We start from the raw sequence: 9,929 nt of genomic DNA on the forward strand, positions 1-9,929 counted from the left end.
ATTTAGAGTTCCTAGCCCATGTTTCTCAAACTGTGAGCAAACCAAAAACACCCCCAAATTATGTAAACTTTAGGCATAGAAACCCAATTCTTGCCTCTTTCCCATTATTTTGCCTAAGATATGAATTTACTTTATATAAACTCAGACTACTTTCATTAAATGCTATCAGTAATATGTCACATTTTATTCACTAAATACTGTTGGAATCTTTTTCTCTTGTAGATATTTCACATAATACTATTCTTCATCTTGGAATTTGACATTCCTGTCTGTTGATAAAGTTTTAGGAAATGTATCTATGTAAATTCTGTCTCCATATATACAATAAGCCCTTTCTTATGTGCTTACACAGAAGTGTCATGGTTGGTGTTGTTAAGGACAGCTGGCAATACAGTATATGAGATACAGGAAATTCACATGATGTAATTATGCTGTGAGACAAAACATACAACCTGTAAGAGAAAGATCCTGAGTAATTAAGAACTGTAAATACGGGACTCCAAACCAGAAGAATATGTTATAAAATAATTTCAAAGAAAATGCAGAGAAATATGACTTTAGGTGAAATATCCCAAGAGTACTTCTAAAATTTGATAAAATTGAACCTAAAATCTTACTATCCTGAAAATTAAATTAAAATCTTTTTTTTCAAAAAATACTTTTTATTCTTTTCAACAAAGCATACTTTAATATAAAAATATGACTCAAAAATTTATAGATCAAAAGAAACTCCTGAATTGTTATAAGCCTGTTGTGATTTTAATTATAAAATTTATGCTTTTCTTTTTTTCTCACCCATTGACTATTAGATCTAAAAGTTTAAGCAGAAACATCTGGGTAACTATTATAAAAAAGTACATATCACTTGGACATCTCATAGAATAAAGCTTGCATCTCTAAAAGCATTTTAAAATACTTAAAATTACTTTTTTATCTGACAAAGTCGTATATTTTCAGAGCTGGAAAGAAACTTAGCCCTCTAACTGAACTTTCAAATTATACACATGAAAAATCTCAAGTGCAGGAAACAAATATTTTGCCCCATTCTGTGTTTGTAAGGTAGTGGTGGAATTATAATTAGAACTCACACCATCTCGCTCAGTCTAGAATATTTACATTGCATTTTATTCATCAATCAATAAGATTTTAATTTTTAATAATAAAAGTATTAATAAGACACACATAATAAATTTGGAATGTAGTTAGTGTATTTCTTGCACTACGTTAAATATCTAATACTCTAGTGCAACTCATTTTACTTTATATCATACTTCTTAATATTTCTTAATGATACATTTATTTTATCATTCAAAACCCCAAAACAATTAAATATAAGTAAACCAAGCTCAGTTTAATTTGGCACTGCATATGAAAATATTTAAAATCAAAAAGTAGAAATTTTAATATATTTTCCTTTCTTTATAAATATTACCTCAACAATAACAACAATACCCACAAGCATTCACAATGGCCCATTGTGTTTTATGATGAAGTTAAGGTGTCTAATGCAGGTACTTATTTTTTAATCTTATTCTTTTTATATACATGTTTGTATATGCCTTATGATGTAGCAGGTGAATACATTTCCATATTGTGTAAGTTCAGTTATTTACTTATTCATACATCCAGTAATTATTTATGAATGTGTAAGCACTCTTCTGTGCACTTAGAATCTACTAGTGAAAAGAACTTCAAACGATCTCTGCATTCAACATTCTGGAAAGGCAGAGAATGAAAATAGTATAATAAATAATACAGTATATTATAAATATGAAATCATTTGTTATATAACAAAGTATAAGGTTATAAATGTCATGGAAAAATTAGGGTAAATAGCATCAAATGAGTTGGGGAGATTAAAATCCAAGGTAGCTGATATTTGAGTGGTATCTGAGTAGAAATATCAAGGAGGTGAAATTGGAGAAAGTTATATGGAGGAAGAACATTCCAGATGGAGGCAACAGACAGAACAAAGATTATATGGCAGGTTAATGCCTGGTGTGTTCTAGAATCAGCAAAACCCAACATTGCTATAGCAGAGGAAATCTGTAAGAGAGGAAGGAGATAAGGTTAGAGATGAGTTAGAGGTAGGTAGTATTCAACCATGTGGATTTGGCCTTTGTCCTGAAGAAAATGGGAAACCATGGGGGAATTTGGAACAGATGTGGAATGATTCGCATGTTATAAGAATAATTCTTGTTAGGAGTATGAAGAATAAGATGGAATCTGAAACATCAGTTAAAAGGCTACTGATGTAAATCCATATGGCATAGAGTGAGGTATCACAGTTAAGGTTATTGAACTGTGACCTTGAAAACAATTCATATAGGGGTGCCTGGCTGGCTCAGGCCATGGAGCATGAGACTCTTCATGTTGGGGTTGTGAGTTCAAGTCTCACACTGGGTGTACAGATTACTTAAAAATATTTTTTTTTAAAAAAGGAAACAATTTATGTGTTGGGGAATAGCAAATGATTTCAAGCTTTTCAACTGAACAACTGGAAGGAAGGGTGAAGTTAGCATTGATTATGAAGGGGTAAACTGAAGACTGGGTGAGGATGAAGTCAGGATGGAATAACATAAGAAATTCAGCTTTATACATGTTAATTTTGAGATGTTAATTGTACCCCCATGTTTCTATGCCAAGTATGTTTTGTGATATAAAATTTCAGAAGTCAGGTCATAGGCTAGGGCTTAAAGATACAAGTTTGGGGAACTAAATGTATAGATGATATTTAAACACAAGAGGCAGGATGAAATCCCCAGAGGAGAGGGTAAAGAAAGAGATGAAGAAAGGAATGAATCCTAAATCTTGGAATTTTCCAATCATAACAGGTTGGGGAGAAATTGAAAAGATGAGATGGGAAAACAGTGTGGGGTGCTGGAATAAAATGGGAAAAGTGTGTAAAATGAGTGGGGTGAATTTATGTGACATATAATGGTCTTTGATGACCGTGACATAACAGTTTGGGTGAAGCCATGTGGATAAAGGTGGATTAGACCAGAGAATGTAAAAAGAAGTATTGGAGACATAAGGTAGAGCCAGTTCTTTCAAGGATTTTTAATGGAGTGGGGAGCGGAGTGGTATCTAGAAGATAAATGAAATCAGGTAAATGATTATTATTAAAACGGTGGAACCAACATGTATTTATGTGCTAATAATGGAAATGATTCAGTAGAGGAAAATAAATGATGTAAAACAGTAATGGGAGATTTGTGAGACTGATGACCCTCAGTAAAATAAAAATAATGAATTGATATATATCTTTGAAAGGACCTGACTGAGATAGTAACATAAACAGTTAGCATATTGTAGCAGATCTGGAAGCAGAAAATGAAGTTCTGGAAACTAGTAGGTGAGTCATTGAGTGCTTAGAACATGTGGAGTTCCCTTGTAAATTACTCCATTTCCTCAGTGAAGTAGGAGCAACAGTGTAACTTAAGAAGGTGCACAGAGAGAGGTGCCTGGGTGGCCTAGTCAGTTATGCATCTGACTTCTGATGTCAGCTCAAGTGTAGATATCAGGGTCTTGTTCAAGCCCCACAATGGGCTCTGCACTAGGTATGGAGTCTACTTAAGGTTTAAAAAAAGGGGGGTGTTGGTGCACCCTAGTGGCTCAGTTGGTTAAGCATTCGACTTCCGCTTAGGTCATGACGTCATGGTTGCTGGGTTTCAGCCACACGTCAGGCTGTGTGTTGACAGCTCAGAGCCCAGACCCTGCTTCGGATTCTGTGTCTCCCTCTCTCTCTGCCCCACCACCACCCATGCTCTGTCTCTCAAATATAAATAAACGTTAAAAAAAATTATTAAAAACAAAAAGAAAGCAGGTGCACAGAGAAAAGAGTACAAGTTTGAAGAGACAGAATGGGTGAAGTAGAAAGGGTAGAGTAAAAAGCAAAGGAATCAGTTAAATTGGTCAATAGCAGTACAAAATTAATAGTGATTAATTTAAAATATAACTTGTATGCTTAATCCTCTTTCTTTAGGATTTTCCTTCAAAAGTGTTAAACAGTACCACATATTTGTCAATTACCAACCTAAATCATCTAGCATTTGCTTTATCTTATGTTGTGTCTATCATAGCATCTGTCATTTTAGTTGCTTTTTAATATATAGTAAAGGTCTCCCTTCCTTTCTTGAGAAAGGAAAAATCTCCAAATGTAACTAATTAATTCCTGTCAATATTTAAGACGCAAGTACAGGCTAATAGAAAGCTCACCCAAATGCTACAATTTAACTGATGGAAACATTTCAACCAGTGCCCAGTGACAGTAATTTTATATTTCATAAAAATTAAATTATTTTTAGATTTGAAAATAAAGATTAAAAAATATAAAATAATTCTAGAAGTAACATGTATTATAATATTATTTTGAAATAGCCTAAATTTATGTTGGTGTTTAACTTTTGTTATTTTAATTATTGCTGAATAAATTTCCATCACCCAAGCTATCAAAAGTGTTTATCAGGATCATATCTACCATGATCTTGTGTTTCCTCCATACAACTCTACCTCAACCTACACATACATATTTTCTTTACTAATTGAATATGATTAATTTCATCAGAGGAAAATATCATTTAAGTATAAAAATTCTAAATCTTTAGATCTTGCTAGTGCTACGAGAAGCTATATTTGAAGAACATTGTCATTTACTCTTTATTAAGCAATATATTTAACAATCTGTGTTTCAGTCACTACAGTAATTAGAGAAAAAGAGGCTGTTCAATTATTAATGATTTTTAGAAGCAACAGCAACATTTTATATTATTTGAAATACTAATAATATCAACTACTGGTAGGAAAAAAAAATCCAATGTGTTTCTAATGAGTTTTAATCAATAAATGTACATTTTAGTCAACAAAGTAAAATACTTTTCTTACAAGATACTTTTTCTTATAAAGTAAATTTAACTAATAAGATACCCAAAGTTGCTAAATAATAAGACTAATTTATGAACTATATTTTTAAATGCTATTATAAAATATAGACATATTGGTGCACCTGGGTAGCTCATTTGGGTAAGCATCTTACTTCAGCTCAGATCATGATCTCATGGCTCGTGAGTTCTAGCCCACGTCAGTCTCTGTGCTGATAGCTCAGAGCCTGGAGCCTGCTTCAGATTCTGTGTCTCCCTCTTTCTCTGTCCCTCCCTTGCTCACACTCTGTGTCTGCCTCTCTCTCAAAATAAATAAACATTAAAAAAATTTAAAAATATATAGACATATTAAAAAGGAAAATATTAAATGCAAGCTATTTTGCTTCATGCTAATAGATGCTATGGCCTTTTAAAATTTATATAGAATACACGAAGTCTATGTATACAGTTAAGAGAATTAAATATCTGATCATATAATAAAATCTGTATTACTAATATAGTACCTAGGAAATTGATCTTTCTATTCCTACCAATCAACTTTCAATTTGCTCTGACTTTTCAATTTTTACATATTCCTTGGCTATATATAGTCTAAGAACATATCTCTTCTTACTATTTGCACCATAAATAAATGTAGCAAATTTTATTTGGAATTTTTCTAGAGAATGAAGTGACGTAACATTTTTAACATCCCTAGGGTCAATTTGCAGTTATAAAGTCCTTAAAAATCACATTAGTTAACACACTTCCATGCTAAAAACACTCAACAAACCAGGAATCAAAGAAATATACCATGACATAATAGTCCATAGAAGAAAAACCCTTAGCTGATAGTTTACTCATTGGTGAGATTGAAAGCTTTTCCTTTAAGATCCGGCACAAGACAAGGAACACCACTTTTACCACTTCTATTCAAGATGATACTAGAAGTTCTCCACAGACCAATTAAGTAAGAGAAAGAAATAAAAGTCAGCTAAATTGGAAAAGAAGAAATGAATTTTTCTCTATTTGCACATGACATAATCTTATATGTAGAAAATCTTAAAGATCCTACAAAAAATGTTAGAACTAGTAAATGAATTTATCAAAGGATATAAAACACACCATACTTCCATTTTATATACTAGTGAAAAATCCCAAAAGGAAATTAGAAAAAAAAAATATTTACAACAACATTGAAAAGAATAACTGCTTAGAAATCAACCTAACCAAGGAGATGAAAAGAATTTTGTGTTCAAACCTACATAATATAGCTGGAAGAGGCTAAAGATGACACAAATAAATTGAAAGACACCCTGTTTTAATGGATTAAAGATAATACTGTTAAGATGTCAATATTGTACAAAGGAACCTGCAGAGTCAATGCAATTCATTTTTTTATTAATATAATTTATTGTCAAATCGGCTAACATACAGTGTATACAGTGTGCTCTTCATTTTGGGCATAGATTCCTGTGATTCATCACTTACATACAACACCCAGTGCTCATCCCAACAAATGCCCTGCTCAATGCCCATCACCCATTTTCCCCTTTCCCTCATTCCCCATCAACCCTCAGTTTGTTCTCTGTATTTAAGAGTCTCTTGTGGTTTGCCTCCCTCCCTCAGTTTGTAACTATTTTTCCCCCTCCTCTTCCTCCATGGTCTTCTGTTAAGTTTCTCAAGTTCTGCATATGAGTGAAAACATATGACATCTGTCTTTCTCTGACTGTCTTATTTCACTTAGCATAATACCCTCCAGTTCCATCCATCCATGTTGCTGCAAATGGCCAATAAATGAAGCAACAGAAAGAGAAATCAAGAAATCGATCCCATTTACAATTGCACCAAGAAGCATAAAATACCTAGGAGTAAACCTAACCAAAGATGTAACAGATCTGTTTGCTGAAAACTAGAGTCAATGAAATTCCTATCAAAATACTGTTGAGAGTTTAAACTACTCCATGATTTTGCTTCCTCAGAATTCATTTTATGGGCTAACTGGCTGGTTGAATGAACACTAGCCCGTCTCCCAAGTGCATGCCCTCAATAACATCCTGGAGAGTCACAAGAACGTTTAAGTTCCTGATATGTTTCCCCCAATACCCCTGATTATAATCTCTTCTGCCTTACCTCCTTTCTACCTATGTGTCCTTTAAATAAGACCCCTGCTTATTTTACCAACCCCCCATTATTTTGGGTTTGAATTGACCAATCCAGCCTTAGCCCAGGAAACCCTAAAAACACTGCCCCCTGTGAACACTAATAAAAACACATGCCCCAGGTCCTACCCCTCACACTCTGCACCATGCCTTTACTTCCCCATGCAGTGGCCTCAAGACATGCTGTGTACCTATGCATAATAAACTTCTCTATTTCACCTTCCCTTGAGGTCTTTGTTGAGCTTTGTTGATCTTTCACCTGGGGCTCTATTTAATACATGTTAATTTAACAAAATCATTACAAATCATAATAATGTTTCAAGTAGAAAAAAAATCCATTCAAAAATTCATATGGAATCTTAAGGGACCTCAAATAACCAAAACAAGTCTTGACAAAGAACAAAGTTGGAAGTCTTAACACTTTCTAACTTCAAAATTTACACTGTTTTGATTTCTACATTGTTGTGGTATTACTGACATAAACACAGACATATACACCACTAGAGTAGAATGGACAGCTGAGAAATAAACCCTCATACATATGGGTGAATGGTTTTTGACAAGGGTGCAAAGACCATCCAACAATGAAAAGACAATGTTTTCAAAAATGATTGTAGGAAAACTGCATGTCTACAGGCCAAGAAATAAACTTGGACTCTTAAACACATTAAAAAAAATAGCTGAAATTCATTGATTACAATGCAAGTACTAAAATTATGAAACTTTTAGAAGAAAATAGGAAAAGCTTCATAGCATTTGGTTTTGGAAATGACAGCATTGGTAATACTAAAGTATGAGCAACAAAACAAACATAAATAAATTGCACCACATTAAAATTAAAAACTTATGAATCAAAGAACACAATCAATAGAATAAAAGAGCAGCCCACAGAGTAGAAGGAAATATTTGCAAATTATACATCTGATAAAAGATTACTATCAAAATGAGATAAAAAAAAAAAAAACTCCTATAACTCAATAGCAACAATCCAATTAAAAAGTGAGGAAGGGGCTTTATTTTTGGTTTGAATTGACCAGTCTAGTCTTAGCCTGGAAACCCAGGAAACACTCCCTCTGGGATCACTAATAAATTTGGTATTTTATGCTTTGTTTCTTTTCTATAGTATTTAAATAGAAACATTTGTGTTTCATAATGGAAGGATACAATCAAAGTTGTATAGTTAAAATTGGAGTCTTCCGTGGAAATAGAATTATCATGTATCACTAAACTAAGACTTATTTCTAGTATTCAATATAATTACAGAAGTTAAGAGCTATCACCCTCATGGACTCCCTCTATTGTAATATTAAAAAAATCTTAATTCCATTAAAAATAATGGCAATAACATTAACACTTAATGAAGTTTTTACCATATGTCAGGCACTGTATGTACTCATTTAATCTTCACAACAACCACAGGAGGTAGGTATTATTACTATCCTCATTTTCAGGTAAGAAAATTGAATCTCATATATAACTTGTCCTAGGAATGACTGGAGCTGAAATTTGAATTCAATAATGTACTTCCTGATTTATCATTACTGTCTTACCTCTGATATGACCTCTTCTAGTTACATGCAAGAGTTTGTTCAGTAAGAGGTTTTATTATATATTTAATACAACATATGTATCTTGCAAATGTCATTTAAAAAAAATTAACGTTTATTTTTGAGACAGAGAGAGACAGAGCATGAACGGGGGAGGGGCAGAGAGAGAGGGAGACACAGAATCAGAAACAGGCTCCAGGCTCTGAGCCATCAGCCCAGAGCCCGACGCGGGGCTCGAACCCACGGACTGCGAGATCGTGACCTGAGCTGAAGTCGGACGCTTAACCAACTGAGCCACCCAGGCGCCCCGCAAATGTCATTTTTGTATAGCTATGTTTTGTACTAGTGATAAAATCAACGTTTGTAGATATCAACTGTTTATCAGAATTCACTTGCTTTCTTTCAGAAACTACTGATATTGAGTCCTTTGGCTTTCAATTCAGAGGAGACCCAGGTGCAGATCTCTTTAGTCCTCCAGAATCATGCAACACCATCCCCCTCTACCATGTCACCTAAGTTTGACCCCAATGAGATCAAAGTCCTGTACCTGAGGTTCCCCGTTGGGGAAGTTGGTGCGTGTCTGCCCTGGCCCAGAAGATCAACCCCCTGAGTCTGTTTCCAAAAAAGGTTGGTGATGACTTTACCAAGGCAAACGGTGATTAGAAGGGTCTGAGAATTACAGTGAAACTAACCATTCAGAGCAGGCAGGTGCAGATTGAAGTGGGACCTTCTGCTTCTGCCCTGATCAAAGCCTTTAAGGAACCACCAAGAGACAGAAAGAAGCAGAAAAACATTAAGCACAGTGGAAGTATCACTTTTGATAAGATTGTCAACGTTGCCCAATCAAATGTGGCACCAATCTTTAGCCAGAGGAGGGAACCATTAAAGAGATCCTGGGGACTTCCCAGTCTGTGGGCTCCAATGTTGATGGCTGCCACCCACATGACATCATAGATGACATCAGTAGTGGTGCAGTAGAATGCCCAGCTAGTTAAGAACTACAAAGGAGGGGCGCCTGGGTGGCGCAGTCGGTTAAGCGTCCGACTTCAGCCAGGTCACGATCTCGCGGTCCGTGAGTTCGAGCCCAGCGTCGGGCTCTGGGCTGATGGCTCGGAGCCTGGAGCCTGTTTCCGATTCTGTGTCTCCCTCTCTCTCTGCCCCTCCCCCGTTCATGCTCTGTCTCTCTCTGTCCCAAAAATAAATAAACGTTGAAAAAAAAATTTAAAAAAAAAAAAAAGAACTACAAAGGAAAATATTTCAATAAAGGATCATTTGACAAGCTCCCCATTGATATTATATCATATTAAAAAAAATAATTCTCCAAAGATTAAAATGTTTCTAAAAGACCTGATTAGTAACAT

The 9,929-nt window shown here is 34.5% G+C and overlaps 1 pseudogene; it reads left to right on the plus strand.

Moving 5' to 3' along the window:
- The first annotated feature begins 8,974 nt into the window (after nucleotides 1–8,974).
- Nucleotides 8,975–9,563, plus strand: LOC115511553 (annotated as a pseudogene).
- Nucleotides 9,564–9,929: the final 366 nt, after the last annotated feature.

Source organism: Lynx canadensis, chromosome B1 (genome assembly GCF_007474595.2).
Source record: "Lynx canadensis isolate LIC74 chromosome B1, mLynCan4.pri.v2, whole genome shotgun sequence".
Lineage (NCBI taxonomy): Eukaryota > Metazoa > Chordata > Mammalia > Carnivora > Felidae > Lynx > Lynx canadensis.